This window comes from Armigeres subalbatus, chromosome 2 (assembly GCF_024139115.2).
Source record: "Armigeres subalbatus isolate Guangzhou_Male chromosome 2, GZ_Asu_2, whole genome shotgun sequence".
NCBI classification, from domain to species: Eukaryota; Metazoa; Arthropoda; class Insecta; order Diptera; family Culicidae; genus Armigeres; species Armigeres subalbatus.
In genome coordinates this window covers 2,994,462-3,010,760 of record NC_085140.1, presented here as the reverse complement: position 1 = coordinate 3,010,760, position 16,299 = coordinate 2,994,462, and the positions used below count along the sequence as shown (strand labels likewise).

At 43.3% G+C, this 16,299-nt stretch overlaps 1 pseudogene; it reads right to left on the bottom strand.

Moving 5' to 3' along the window:
- Positions 1-4,448: 4,448 nt before the first annotated feature.
- LOC134208800 (uncharacterized) lies at positions 4,449-5,130 on the bottom strand (annotated as a pseudogene).
- Positions 5,131-16,299: the final 11,169 nt, after the last annotated feature.

Genomic DNA, 16,299 nt, shown 5'->3' with positions numbered 1-16,299 from the left:
AGGCTTCCGGGGCCTCTTGAAAGGAGGCTTCCGGGCCTCTTGAAAGGAGGCTTTCGGGCTTCTTGAAAGGAGGCCCCCGGGCCTCTTGAAAGGACGCCTCCGGGCCTCTTGAAAGGAGGCTTCCGGGCCTCTTGAAAGGAGGCTTCCGGGCCTCTTGAAAGGAGGCCTCCGGGCCTCTTGAAAGGAGGCCTCCGGGCCTCTTGAAAGGAGGCGTCCGGGCCTCTTGAAAGGAGGCCTCCGGGCCTCTTGAAAGGAGGCCTCCGGGCCTCTTGAAAGGAGCCCTCCGGGCCTCTTGAAAGGAGGCTTCCGGGCCTCTTGAAAGGAGGCTTCCGGGCCTCTTGAAAGGAGGCTTCCGGGCCTCTTGAAAGGAGGCTTCCGGGCCTCTTGAAAGGAGGCTTCCGGGCCTCTTGAAAGGAGGCTTCCGGGCCTCTTGAAAGGAGGCTTCCTGGCCTCTTGAAAGGAGGCTTCCGGGCCTCTTGAAAGGAGGCTTCCGGGCCTCTTGAAAGGAGGCTTCCGGGCCTCTTGAAAGGAGGCTTCCGGGCCTCTTGAAAGGAGGCTTCCGGGCCTCTTGAAAGGAGGCTTCCGGGCCTCTTGAAAGGAGGCTTCCGGGCCTCTTGACACGGCGCCTACGGGCCTCTTGACAGGAGGCTTCCGGGCCTCTTGAAAGGAGGCTTCCGGGCCTCTTGAAAGGAGGCTTCCGGGCCTCTTGAAAGGAGGCTTCCGGGCCTCTTGAAAGGAGGCTTCCGGGCCTCTTGAAAGGCGGCTTCCGGGCCTCTTGAAAGGAGGCTTCCGGGCCTCTTGAAAGGAGGCTTCCGGGCCTCTTGAAAGGAGGCTTCCGGGCCTCTTGAAAGGAGGCTTCGGGCCTCTTGAAAGGAGGCTTCCAGGCCTCTTGAAAGGAGGCTTCCAGGCCTCTTGAAAGGAGGCTTCCAGGGCCTCTTGAAAGGAGGCTTCCAGGGCCTCTTGAAAGGAGGCTTCCGGGCCTCTTGAAAGGAGGCTTCAGGCCTCTTGAAAGGAGGCTTCCGGGCCTCTTGAAAGGAGGCTTCCGGGCCTCTTGAAAGGAGGCTTCCGGGCCTCTTGAAAGGAGGCTTCCAGGCCTCTTGAAGGAGGCTTCGGGCCTATTGAAAGGAGGCTTCCGGGCCTCTTGAGAGGAGGCTTCCGGGCCTCTTGAAAGGAGGCTTCCGGGCCTCTTGAAAGGAGGCTTCCGGGCCTCTTGAAAGGAGGCTTCCGGGCCTCTTGAAAGGAGGCTTCAGGCCTTTTGAAAGGAGGCTTCCAGGCCTCTTGAAAGGAGGCTTCGGGCCTCTTGAAAGGAGGCTTCCAGGCCGCTTGAAAGGAGGCTTCCAGGCCGCTTGAAAGGAGGCTTCCAGGCCTCTTGAAAGGAGGCTTCGGGCCTCTTGAAAGGAGGCTTCCGGGCCTCTTGAAAGGAGGCTTCGGGCCTCTTGAAAGGAGGCTTCAGGCCTCTTGAAAGGAGGCTTCCAGGCCTCTTGAAAGGAGGCTTCCGGGCCTCTTGAAGGAGGCTTCCGGGCCTCTTGAAAGGAGGCTTCAGGCCTCTTGAAAGGAGGCTTCGGGCCTCTTGAAAGGAGGCTTCCGGGCCTCTTGAAAGGAGGCTTCGGGCCTCTTGAAAGGAGGCTTCCGGGCCTCTTGAAAGGAGGCTTCCGGGCCTCTTGAAAGGAGGCTTCGGGCCTCTTGAAGGAGGCTTCCTGGCCTCTTGAAAGGAGGCTTCCGGGCCTCTTGAAAGGAGGCTTCCGGGCCTCTTGAAGGAGGCTTCCTGGCCTCTTGAAAGGAGGCTTCCGGGCCTCTTGAAGGAGGCTTCCGGGCCTCTTGAAAGGAGGCTTCAGGCCACTTGAAGGAGGCTTCAGGGCCTCTTGAAAGGAGGCTTCCGGGCCTCTTGAAAGGAGGCTTCTGGCCTCTTGAAAGGAGGCTTCCGGGCCTCTTGAAAGGAGGCTTCAGGGCCTCTTGAAAGGAGGCTTCCAGGCCTCTTGAAAGGAGGCTTCCAGGGCCTCTTGAAAGGAGGCTTCGGGCCTCTTGAAAGGAGGCTTCCAGGCCTCTTGAAAGGAGGCTTTCAGGCCTCTTGAAAGGAGGCTTCCATGCCTCTTGAAAGGAGGCTTCCAGGCCTCTTGAAAAGAGGCTTCCAGGCCTCTTGAAAGGAGGCTTCCAGGACTTTTGAAAGGAGGCTTCCAGGCCTTTTGAAAGGAGGCTTCCAGGCCTTTTGAAAAGGAGGCTTCCGGGCCTTTTGAAAGGAGGCTTTCAGGCCTCTTGAAAGGAGGCTTCCGAGTTTCTAAAAAGGAGGCTTCCGAGCCTCTTGAAAGAAGGCTTCCGAGCCTCTTGAAAGGAAAATTCCGGGCCTCTCGAAAGGAGTCTTCCAGGCCTCTTGAAAGGAGGCTTCGGGGTCTCTTTAAAAGAGGCTTCCAGGCCTCTTGAAAGGAGGCTTCGGGGTCTCTTTAAAAGAGGCTTCGGGGTCTCTTGAAAAGAGGCTTCGGGGTCTCTTGAAAAGAGGCTTCCTGGGCCTCTTGAAAAGAGGCTTCGGGGCCTCTTGAAAGGAGGCTTCAGGCCTCTTGAAAGAGGCTTCCGGGCCTCTTGAAAAGAGGCTTCCAGGGCCTCTTGGAAAGAGGCTTGGGCCTCTTGAAAGGAGGCTTCCGGGGCTCTTAAAAGGAGGCTTCCGGGCCTCTTGAAAGAAGGTTTCCTGGCCTCTTAAAAGGACGCTTCCGAGTCTCTTGAGAGGAAACTGCTGGGCCTCTTGAAAGGGGGCTTGGGCCTCTTGAAAGGAGGCTTCTGGGCCTCTTGAAGAGGCTTCTGGCCTCTTGAAAGGAGGCTTCCGGGCCTCTTGAAAGGAGGCTTCCGGGCCTCTTGAAAGGAGGCTCAGGCCTCTTGAAAGGAGGGCTTCCAGGCCTCTTGAAAGGAGGCTTCCGAGCCTTTTGAAAGGAGGCTTCCGGGCCTCTTGAAAGGAGGCTTCCGGGCCTTTTGAAAGGAGGCTTCCTCTTGAAAGGAGGCTCCAGGGCCTCTTGAAAGGAGGCTCCAGGGCCTCTTGAAAGGAGGCCTCCGGGCCTCTTGAAAGGAGGCTTCAGGGCCTCTTGAAAGGTGGTTTCATGGCCACTTAAAAGGAGGCTTCCGAGCCTCTTGAAAGGAGGCTTCCGAGCCTCTTGAAAGGAGGCTTCCGAGCCTCTTGAAAGGAGGCTTCCGGGCCTCTTGAAAGGAGGCTTCCGGGCCTCTTGAAAGGAGGCTTCCGGGCCTCTTGAAAGGAGGCTTACGGGCCTCTTGAAAGGAGGCTTACGGGCCTCTTGAAAGGAGGCTTACGGGCCTCGTGAAAGGAGGATTACGGGCCTCTTGAAAGGAGGCTTCCGGGCCTCTTGAAAGGAGGCTTCCGGGCCTCTTGAAAGGAGGCTTCCGGGCCTCTTAAAAGGAGGCTTCCGGGCTTCTTAAAAGGAGGCTTTCGGGCTTCTTGAAGAAGGGTTCCGGGCCTCTTGATCCTGATGGGAGCCGAAGTTGAACCCAGTCACCTTAAGCATAGTCTTACTTTGCAGTTATGTATCTTACCGCATAGCTGAGGAAGGCCTTTCAGAATAGAACTAGAACTTTTACTACAGAATAGTTTTATAACATTTACTAACCCTCTATTATACCTGGCAGACGGACCATTTCAATGAAGGGATTATCCCAACTTTTCTCCTTGTACCGGATAGACGCATCCATTTGACGAACCTTTCTTCCGCCTATACTCAGCAAACGTGTTCATTTAAAGAAGGAATTATTTTCTTCCTCCGCCTTGCGCCGGGCAGATGCTACCATTTAGAGAAGGCATCATCCCTCCCTTCGCCTTATACTGGGCAGGCACCTTATTTTAAAGAAGGCATCGCTACTACTTTTGCCTTATACCGGGCAGAAGCATCCATTTGAAGAACCTTCCTTTCGCTTTATACCGAGAAAAAATTCATTTAATGAAGAGATTATCTGCCGTCCCAAGCATAGTTGTCCCATGTCGTTTTTAGTTGATGGCCTTCTTGCTGCCCTGGTGGCCAACAAAAGAATCCATCAATGGATTTAAGAACTAGAAAGGATTGCTGGCAAGCCTAGCCATGATGTCTGATAGAGAAATAACTTGTCTGAGCAAATGCGACACCGCCAGCACAGTAGTGGGAATGCCATCGTTAAAAACGACATGGGACAACTATGCTTGGCACGACATTTATCTCCTCTCTATGCCTTGTACAGGGAAGACGCTACCACTTAAAGGAGGCATTACCCATAACTTCGCATTATACCGGCAGACGCCTTCTTTCAAAGTAGGCATTATCTACTCCTTTCGCCTGATACCGGACAGACGCAAAAATTCTAGTGGTATTTAAAACGTTTTAGTAACTGAGGTAGAGCGATAAATTATTGAAAACCATCCGCGTAAAAATCCACCCAAGTGTATACACTTTGTTCAAATAATTTGTTATTTTAATTTACAATCAGAGTTGTTTCGCTGGTTGGACGTAGTTTGGAAGTTCCGCATCCTCATTGGACGAAACGGATATAGCCGTCTCAACGACCTTTCCGAAAAGACTGATAGCCATTGACCAGAGATCAGGCAGAGTGGGCATGTCACACAGAGAGTTTCGTTGGCTCGACATTGTGTGCTGGTTGCTCTGGTTCTTGTGAGCGAGACGGTTACGGTTTCGGAAGTATTCGTTCCTCGTTCCTTCTAATCGGATTCCTGAGCGAAACAAGCCAGTTCCCTCCTCGTTGGTTTCTTCCTAATCGGCAATCTTTTCGATCAGTTGCTTCAGCTGCTCGGTATACTTTTTTGCGGCGACTTCGTGGATGAGCTGAAGACCAACTTTCTGCAAGATCATTTCCAGTGGATCTTCACGAATCTGAAATACGGGTTCTTGTGGGCCATTGCGGTTAGCTTGAGGGGGAAAGAGTGGTTGGATGACTTCCTGAATTGGTATTCGCTGGAACTGGATGCGGACTTCGGTTGCGGTTGATAATGGATGTTGAGACACATTATGAAAACCTATGGATGGGAAGTCTGCATGATCTAGGCTGGGAATGAAGGGATCTGTTGTAGTTGTTAGTGATGGTTCATTAGTGGGATTAGATACCCTAGATTGGTGGGGCCATTTGACGTATCAAGGGCTGTAATGGCATCTGCTGGAACAGATGGGTTATTGAGCCGAAAGTGCGTATTAGTGGGATGCGGATAAGAACTTGGCGTTCTTTGGCTCATTTCCGGCTTCGCTGAAGATAGCAATACGTTCTCCGGTAGCATGTGGCTCTTTAGTTCGTTGGTCAACTGAATTCCGAAGAGCAATCGCATGATTTTGAATCATCTCTTCGGTTCGGTGTCAACAACACAATTCTTCTTGAATTTCCAATAATCACGCAGCATGGCGTGGGCCACCTCGAACAGTTTCAATGCCATCAGCATCTTACCGTGAACCCGGTTGTTGGACTTCATGTCGGCCCTATCCTTGTCGGGTACCGAATAGTCATCGTCGTGGATTCTTTCATCTGCTAAGGCAGCTCTGCAAATTTCTTCTCCTTCTCTTTCTGGTCAATGTTTTGCAGGTTGGCATCATCCGTCGATAGGTTGGATGATTTAAAGCTTTTCAGAAATTTCTGCTGCACCATTAGTTCCTTATTGAATACGACATCCAGGATCTGCATCAAGTCACAGGACTGCATAACGCCTGCAGACATGTCTAAGCAAACATGAACTATCATAGAATGATCGACGAAAGCTTCACGACTATAATTCGGGCAATCTTGACCGAGACAACAGAATGGATTTTTATGTATGTGGAAACTTCCAAGTGGTGATGTAGACGTCCATTATAGCATTCTCAATCTAATTTAATTAAGACGGCTAGTTTGGCATAGCCCGACGTTTCGGTCCCGTGTATTGGACCTTTTTCAAGGGATAAGCTGTCGGCCGACTCTCGTTACATACGGAATGAATGTCTTAACTGGGTAGTTGGAGCTTCTTGTAGTTGCATTACACATTTGATATTAAAAATTAATTAGAAGACAATATTCACTGCACATAGACACAACGCATACACAACTTGACGGTCACTTGTCATAAGACGAGTTAATACAATCCCATTGAATTCCACCACTTAATTGTATCTTGACAGATACGTATTTCGACCTCAACAGTAAGGCCGTCTTCAGTGTCTCGTACTTGACTCGACTTAGAGACGGCCTGACGAGACACTGAAGACGGCCTTAAATGTTTCATAAATGCTTTCAGCTTCGGAACCGTAACACTAAACTGTTTAACAAAACATTGACAAAACATTGATTTGGAAATAGTTGGTCTCTTCTTAAACAATATAGTGACCTAAATTTATTTTTATTAATGTCGTCGTGCCGCGAATGATTTATCATACCACCGTTAAAAATATTGTTATCGGTGCACAAGTCTATAAGTATGACGTAAAATAAACTGTTCTAAATCTATGCAAATTCGGTTGATATTACAATTAGTTGTTCTTGTCACAAATGAATTTTATTTACTGAATGTTAAGCAACTCAATTTCAACGAATCGTTCGTTGTTGGCATAAATACAAATCTTATATTTACTTTATAAAATCTTGGCATACAAGAAATTTAAACTTTTTATGCAGATACCGTATTTACCATTCTGTTACCTTTTGAAAACGAAAATAGAAATCTTTTTTTTTGCAACTTTCATCAAAATAATTTATTAAAGTTTTAGGGAGTTAATGGATTTCTAGGATTGGCCACTTGGTTCCAGAGTTATTCCGGATTTTTAATGGTTGTTAGCTTTTGGTCATTTCTCAGAACGCATAAGTTGGAAATGATTATTTTAGATATTTTGATTGAAAACGACGCATAAACTATGCCAAATTTGATCACAAATTTGATCGATCCAAAATATGGCATGTTCCACCGACACATTATACTTCATGATTTAATAAGCTATGGCAATCTGTGGTAGTTTTGTTCTTCCTGGACGTATTTGAACCGATTGGAACCGGCAAACGAATTTACCGAGTACGGGTTCAAAGGTCAATCTTGGGAAACAAGTAAAACTCATCATGCGGCATATCGAACTTCGTGATTTCAAAAGTTATGGAATTCTGTGTTTTTTTTTGTGATTTCTGGGCTATAGTCGTGTTGACCGGGTAGTGATTTAAAGGATCAATTTTGGAAAAAAAACTCCAATTCCATCATGCGGTAAATCAAACTTCATTATTTCAAAAGCAGTGGCAATTTTATAATAGTTTTGTACTTTCTGGACCATGTTTGAACCGATTGGAATTGTTTATAACACAACGCAATGCATATTTGAACCAACTGGAATTGGTTCACGGGTGAACCTGAGTACTTGTTCAAAGGTCGCAGCTTCTACCGCAGAACTATATGTATTGAAATCTGCTATCCACTGGTTGGGTGATGCTTCAAAAATCCACACTAGACGAAAGAAAATATAATTCTCATCAATGACAGCAATTTTGGTCCCTTCATGTATAGAACTATAACTCCAGATAGAACATTTTGTAACTGTTTTTGATTCTCATTTCTGTGATTTTTTTTCAGCAGTAGCCAAAACTGTCCGTTTTTCGAAAGTGATAAATATTGAAGCTTGTTATTAACAATGGAACAAATACCCCATTTGGACTGGATTTTGTGTGGAATATTTGAAATTTAGTGGAAGGGCCGATTTCACATTATCATAGAAATCCCAGGCGGAATCCAACATCTGGGTAAGAAACGGCTTTGCCCGACTTCTATCCGCAAGTAAACCACTGCGCGCGCGGCAGCGTGCTAGATTATGACATCTTCTTTCCTCGATTTTCGTCGACCGATCGATTGCATCTGATGATGGTAGTTGGGCCCCTCGAGAGAAGGTCAAGTCCCACCCATCAGCCGTTTTTTTTTTGTTTCTTGCTCCAATGTATAGCTGGCAGGGGTCAAGCTCGAGCGATCGCATTCTTGACGAACGTCGATCGTCGTCGTTCATCATAGTTGGCCGTGGTGCTGGTGGTTACAAGTACGAGTCTCACCGCCAAGCGGATAAGCACCGATTTTGAGTGCTAATTGGCAGGCCGGCTGTCTCTCCGGCACAGATTACTAGATTAGTGTTTTTTGTGTGAGTTGTTTTTGCCTCGTTTCTCGATTTTTTCCGGCTAACAAATTGGAATGAGGAGCGAAATGGGTTTCAGACGAGTAGGTACAGCAAAATATGAGCTGCAATTTTGGACGTGTAGTTTTAATGGAATTTACCGTTAGGCCGCAGCGCGCCCAGCAGCTCTCCGCAGAAGGCGATTCACTTCTTTTGCCATCGGGGAGTATAAGTAATGAGGGCCGCTCGATTTGGTACGTGTCTTAGGGAGGTGTGCAAAAAAGACAGCCTAGGGAGCCGCACAAAACAAGAAATGGCCCCCCTTTTTGGGATTGGCTCGGTGATGTCGAGTGAAAGATGCTTCGGCAATAATGTCGGGACGCACCACACGATTGAGGTAAACGCTTCCAATTTGTTCCTGGGCGCGTACGATTGACCCAAATAGAGGATCAGCTTGATGAGTTTTTTTTTCTGTGGGGAGGGAAATTGCAAAATCAGAAATGAAGTGGACCATATCAAAATTTAGCTAAGTGGGCACTCACTGACGAAGTTCGAATAAGTTCAGTATCTACTTGATTAGTATTTACATTTGATCAACTTCAATCCACTTCTTGAAGCGACCTAAAATAATCGGTCCACATCAACGTTCAGTTTTTTCAACGCCTTACGTAACTCGCCATCCATTCGCGGGGATATCACGTAATCGCGCCACAATTTAGTCCCATAATTTTCAATCGACCCACCCCCGCCCAAACACGGTCATTACTAGCCAAATTTATACCTTGTTTGGCGGGATCACCTTTCCCTCGGGGCGCTCGCATCACCGATTGCAGTGTCGTCGCGTCGCCTTCGAAAGCTCTCAAGAAAAGGGCGCGCACGTCAAACGTTCGCGACGCATATAAATCACATTCTCTTCGCCGCCGCGCGCCGCACGCCGGCCGCCATCATGAGGGTAGTTGCTGCTGGCAGCAAAAATGCATCAAACCGCCCTCCCATTAATTTGCAACAAGCCATATTTTGTCGAATCCACTGGCACGAAAAAGGGCAACCACAAGACAAATTTCGTGCACGCAGCCGGCCACCACTAATAACAACAATAACGCTCTCTAATGGAGTAGGTATCAATCGCAGACCGGCGACCGACAATGGGACGGGACCGTTCCGAGCCATTTCCTTGTGCAATTGAGCGATCGTTTGCAAGCAACGGTCAACATGAGCCCTTCTCCGTTTTCTCCACAAGTCGTCCTCTTGGCAGCTTCCCTTATGGGATTGGCGGATGGGGCAGCCGAGGGGGGAGCAAAGTGATACAGTGAAGATTAATTTTCGTTTCTCATCTGATCAATTGAATGTACATACCTACCTCGGTGTCGATATATCGAAAATGTGATTAATAGCTCCATATTTTCTAGTCAACTGCTTACGGAAAGGTAACTGCGGTGCGGTCAACTGCGTTGGGGTAAAAATCTGTACTTAGTTTTAAAATGCATGTTTAAGGTTCAAATGTAATACATCAAATCGACTTCTTTTTCTTGCTGTTCGCTTCTTTTTTTTGCGGAGAGCCTACTCATTCGCTCAGATCTGATTTTGTACAAAATACACAAACATTTCAAAAGGTATCAAACTCTATATATTTCCACAAAATATAAACGTCCTTTTCAATACCTGTACAGCGCACAGATTATAGTGATACGCATAAACAACCTCAAACATGCATCTTAGATTGATTTGTTGTGCATCCTTCTCCTAATTACACAATTTCCTACATGCATTTTACATGAATGTAAAATTATGATGCAGTTGACTACCTTCTCATATGTTCGTCCAGATTCAATGGATTGTTTACATGACCATATGATCGGTCTTCTCTCTGTGTACATGAAAAGTGATGCCGTTTTAGCATTACATTATTATTTTAGCATTACATTACATTATCAACACTTGAATTATGAAAAAAAATAAATAACCTGCGTTGCTTATGAATGCTTGCGTTTTTACAGTTCTAGCTCACATCTAATATTTAGTGTCAATATATAGCATGAAAAGCATCATTTTCATAGATTACTGCTTGATGTTTACGTACATATTCGAGAAAACAAGCATAACATATAGAACAAATCAACACGCAACACTGAACGATGATTTTCGAGTATCTGCAAAGTATAAGAGAGCGTGAGAGTAAATCGACGGTTTCCTCTCCTAGAAAAATATTTTTTCAACTTTGCAATATTTTCTGCAAAAGGCAGTTTTTTCAAATAATATTACGATATTCATCCAAATGAAGCATCCCACGGATGTATTGAAGTCACCACTATATGTTGATGTAGTTTTAAAACAAGAGTGCTTCCCCGATTCAGCTGGGGAATGCATTTTCTCCTCAGTGGGCGGATTTTTTCCTGCGGGTGGTACAAGCACGTGGCTGTTTTCTTGTCAATGACTGGATTACGGTAATTTGGGCCTTAAGCAAATTTAACACTTCCGGTATTAGGACTAAGTGTTTATTCAGTACATATGAATCATTCAAATAAGCTTGACTAAAGCATATGAAACATTTCAGTGAAATATTTCAGACAAATCTTTGTATATGAATTAGAGCCAAATCGGTAGTGTTTCACTACCGACAAAGTATCTTAAACATGCAGTTCATTCATAGAATTTTTAAACAAAGAACGCGATATTTTTTTGATCGTAGGCTTAACGTTGCCTCAAAGTCTTGTAGCTAGATCAATTTCTCGAGAAATCTAACCTGCAAATCATCTGTTCCACCTAACCGGACGTATGTATGATTTCATCAGAAAACTTCTGAATGGCCAGCTGTCGTCATTCAGAATGACCAGACGTCACTTTTTTTATGGATGATGATGAGAGGCACGATGACATGCTGTTGAATAATAGGTCAAGAATAAGGTGGTGTATCATTTATTGTTCATTACTCCTTTTAGTTTTATCAAAGGTCATATCATTCTTGCCCTAGATTCACTCAAACTGTGGTCGAAGTTCGAAGAAGAAGAAAACCGGGGAGTAATATCTATAAGAACGTGTTTGTTTCAATTTCTGTAGTAATTTTCGGATCGCGTGAGTTTCCGAATACGTCAACCTGTGTGGTGACAAGAGAATGCTACTTCCACTGCCTTCAGCTTCAGTTTAAGATTAATCAGCCATAAAGAAGTCAACACAAATTGTGCACCAACAGTTTGTTTAAAAGTCAAACGAGATTGGTCAGTTTGGCCTCTACTACAAATGTCAGCTTGGCCCGGTTCTGGAAAATAATATCGTAGCGCTTTACTGGGATTGCGAGATCATAACCATTTGAAGCTCCATGGGTAATTATTTCAAATTTTTAAGAGAAATTTCCACTGAAAAATCTATTGACTATTTACAAAGAATTATTTTTAATTTTAACAGCAAATATCAGATTTTCACTTAAATTCTTATGTTTTCCCCCGAGGAATGGGATCATAGACGAGTGACCCTTGTAAGATGGTTGAGTTTAGGATATGCGCCTTTACAATAATACGTAGTTGCCGCAGAAAATTTATTAATCGTGGTAACGTCTGTATGATTCGCAAGATTCAGACATGTGGTTGTTGTGAATGTTTGGAAAGAATCTGTGTCAAAAGGTCGAAGGTCAAAGGTCTAAGGACAAAAGGTCGAAAGGACAAAAGTTCGAAAGGACAGAAGCTCGAAATAATTTAAGGTCGAAAGGACAAAAGGTCGTAAGGACAAAAGGTCGACAGCACAAAAGGTCGAAAGGACAAAAGCTCGAAATGACAAAAGGTCGAAAGGACAAAAGGTCGAGAGGATAAAATGTCGAAAGGACAAAATGTCGAAGGTCAAAAGGTCGGAATTCAAAAAATTGAAAGAACAAAAGCTTAAAAGTCATAAAATATAAAGGATAAGAGGTCGAAATGACAAAAGATCGAAGGAAAAGAGGGTCGAAAAAATAGAAAGTTGAATGAAGAACAGGTTGAAAAAAACAATTGTGAAATCTGAACAATTAAAAATACAAAAAAAAATCCGTCTAAAGGTGGTCGTGGGCATTAAATGGTTACTAGTAGACTTCAAAATAAAACACAAGCGTTCATTAAATTCGTTTATAGTTACTTAATTTTCAGGAATTATAATTAAAGTTAATCAAGCCTAGCAATACTTTGATAAAATTTTTGATTTGACAATATACCTCTGAAGAATACCACATGTTCTAACAAAACGAAAATTCTAGAATGAAATACTATCAGGTATTATAAAATAGAATAATGCGAAACAAAATTAAATATAAATATGCGAAACTCGAAAGAACGGCCTATGACTTAAAGAAGGAAAAATTCAACAATGAAATATTATCAGGTAAACCTAAATAAACATAAATGTGCAAAGAAATGGTTGATTAACACTCGACGCTTTGCCTAAGTTTTTCGACCTTCGACCTTTTGACCATTTTCTATCTTTTGTTCCTTCGACCTTTTAACTTTCGGCCTTTTATCCTTTGATATTTTTACTTTCGACCTTTTGTTCTTCGACGTTTTCACTTTCGACCTTTTGATTCAGATTTTTTGTTTCGAACTTTTGTCCCTTCGACTTTTTGACCTTTCGACATTTTGCCCTTTCGTCCTTTTGACCTTCGACCTTTTGACTCAGATTTTTTGTTTTGACCTTTTGTTCCTTTGACCTTTTGACCCTTCGACCTTTTGTCCTTTCGACCATTTGACCCATATTTTTTGTTTCGACCTTCTGTCCCTTCGACCTTTTGAACCTTCGACCTTTTGCCATTCGACCTTTTGACCTTCGACCTTTTGGGTTACAATCGTTTGGAAAAGCGCATTAATAAAATGTTTGTATAACATTTGATAGAATCAATTTTCCAGAATGATTTTTGCCGGAGAGCCATTTGCCGGAGGAAGAATTTCCCAAAGTAAATTTGAAAGATTTTTCCAATTTTTCCTTTTTTCTCGGAGGAAATTCTGCAAAACTTCTCAAAAGAAATTCGAAATAATATCCCAGACGGAAGAAATTATCAAAAGAAATTTGAAAAAATTTCCTACATGAAATTTGGAAGAATTTCCCAATGGAAATTCGGAAGAATTTACCAAAAGACATTCGAAAGAATTTTCCAAAGCAAATTCGGATAAAATCTCCGAAGAAAATTCAGAAGAATTTTCCACAGAAAATACGGAAGAATTTCCCAAAGGAAATTCGGAAGAATTTCGCATAGGAAGTTTGAAAGAATTTCTCAAAGGAAATTCGGAAAAATTGCCTAAAAGAAATTCGGGAGAATTTCCCAACGGAAATTCGAAACAATTTCCCGAATGAAATTCGAAAAACTTACCAAATGAAATTCGAAACAATTTCCCCAAGGAATTTTGAAAGAATTTCCCAAAGGAAATTCGGAAGAATTTCCCAAAGGAAATTCGAAACAATTTCCCAAATGAAATTCGAAAAACTTCCCAAATGAAATTCGAAACAATTTCTCCAAGGAAATTTGGAAGAATTTCCCAAAGGAAATTCGAAAGAATTTCCCAAAGGAAATTCGGAAGAATTTTTCAAAGGAAATTCGGCAGAACTTCCAGAGGGAAATTCGGAAGAATTTCGCATAGGAAGTTTGAAAGAATTTCTCAAAGGAAGTTTGAAAGAATTTCTCAAAGGAAATTGGGAAAAATTGCCTAAAAGAAATTCGGGAGAATTTCCCAACGGAAATTCGGAAGAATTTCCCAAAGGAAATTCGGAAGAATTTCCCAAAGTAAATTCGGAAGAATTTCCCAAAGGAAATTCGTTAGAATTTCCCAAAGGAATTTCGGAAGAATTTCCCAAAGGAAATTCGGAAGAATTTCCCAAAGGAAATTCGGAAGAATTTCCCAAAGGAAATTCGAAAGAATTTCCCAAAGGAAATTCGGAAGAATTTCCCAAAGGAAATTCGGAAGAATTTCCCAAAGGAAATTCGAAGAATTTCCCAAAGGAAATTCGAAGAATTTCCCAAAGGAAATTCGGAAGAATTTCCCAAAAGGAAGAATTTCCCCAGGAATTCGGAAGAATTTCCCAAAGGAAATTCGAAGAATTTCCCAAAGGAAATTCAGGAAGAATTTCCCCAGGAATTCGGAAGAATTTCCCAAAGGAAATTCGGAAGAATTTCCAAAGGAAGTCGGAAGAATTTCCCAAAGGAAATTCGGAGAATTTCCCAAAGGAATTCGGAAGAATTTCCCAAAGGAGATCAGAATTTCCCAAAAGAATTTCCCAAAGGAAGTCGGAAGAATTTCCCAAAGGGAAATTCAGAATTTCCCAAGGAATTCGGAAGAATTTTCCAAAGGAAATCGGAAGAATTTCCCAAAGAAATTCGGAAAAATTTCCCAAAGGAAGTCGGAAGAATTTCCCAAAGGAAATTCGGAAGAATTTCCCAAAGGAAATTCGGAAGAATTTCCCAAAGGAAATTGGAGGAATTTCCCAAAGGAAATTGGAGAAATTTCCCAAAGGAAATCGGAGGAATTTTCCAAAGGAAATTCGAGGACTTTCATAAAGGAAATAAGGAGAATTTCCCAAAAATTCAGAAATTTCCCAAAAGAAATTCGGAGGAATTTCCCAAAGGAAATTCGGAGGAATTTCCCAAAGAAATTCGGAGAATTTCCCAAAGGAAAATCGGAGGAATTTCCCAAAGGAAACTCGGAGAATTTCCCAAAGGAAATTCGAAAGAATTTCCCAAAAGGAAATTTGGAGGAATTTCCCAAAGGAAATTGAAGGAATTTCCCAAAGGAAATTTGAAGGAATTTCCCAAGGAAATTTGGAGGAATTTCCCAAAGGAAATTTGGAGGAATTTCCCAAAGGAAATTAATTTCCCAAAGGAATTTTGGAGAATTTCCCAAAGGAATTTGAATTTCCCAAAGCAAATTCGGAGGAATTTTTCAAAGGACATTCGGAGGAATTTCCCAAAAGAAATTCGGAGGAATTTTTCAAAGGACATTCGGAGGAATTTCACAAAGAAAATTCGGAAGAATTTCCCAAAGCAAATTCGGAAGAATTTCCCAAAGGAAATTCGGAAGAATTTCCCAAAGGAAATTCGGAAGAATTTCCCAAAGGAAATTCGGAAGAATTTCCCAAAGGAAATTCGGAAGAATTTCCCAAAGGAAATTCGGAAGAATTTCCCAAAATAAATTCGGAAGAATTTCCCAAAGGAAATTCGGAGGAATTTCCCAAAAGGAAATTCGGAGGAATTTCCCAAAAGGAAATTCGGAGGAATTTCCCAAAAGGAAATTCGGAGGAATTTCCCAAAAGGAAATTCGGAGGAATTTCCCAAAAGGAAATTCGGAGGAATTTCCCAAAAGGAAATTCGGAGGAATTTCCCAAGGAAACTCGGAGGAAGTTTCCAAGGAAATTCGGAGGAAGTTCCCAAGGAAATTCGGAGAATTTCAAAAAGGAAATTCGAGGAATTTCCCAAACGAATTCGGAGGAATTTCCCAAAGGAAATTCGGAGGAATTTCTCAAAGGCAATGAGGAGGAGTTTCCCAAAGGAAACTCGGAGGAATTTCCCAAAGGAAATTCTGAGGAATTTCTCAAAGGAAATTCGGAGGAATTTCTCAAAGGAGATTTGGAGGAATTTCCCAAAGGGAATTTGGAGGAATTTCCCAAAGGAAATTTGGAGGAATTTCCCAAAGGAAATTTGGAGGAATTTCCCAAAGGAAATTCGGAGGAATTTCCCAAAGGAAATTCGGAGGACTTTCGCAAAGGAAATAAGGAGGAATTTCCCAAAAGAAATTCGGAGGAATTTCCCAAAAGAAATTCGGAGGAATTTCCCAAAGGAAATTCGGAGGAATTTCCCAAAGGAAATTCGGAGGAATTTCCCAAAGGAAATTCGGAGGAATTTCCCAAAGGAAACTCGGAGGAATTTCCCAAAGGAAATTCGAAGGAATTTCCCAAAGGAAATTTGGAGGAATTTCCCAAAGGAAATTTGAAGGAATTTCCCAAAGGAAATTTGGAGGAATTTCCCAAAGGAAATTTGGAGGAATTTCCCAAAGGAAATTTGGAGGAATTTCCCAAAGGAAATTTGGAGGAATTTCCCAAAGGAAATTCGGAGGAATTTCCCAAAGGAAATTTGGAGGAATTTCCCAAAGGAAATTCGGAGGACTTTCGCAAAGGAAATAAGGAGGAATTTCCCAAAAGAAATTCGGAGGAATTTCCCAAAGGAAATTCGGAGGAATTTCCCAAAGGAAATTCGGAGGAATTTCCCAAAGGAAACTCGGAG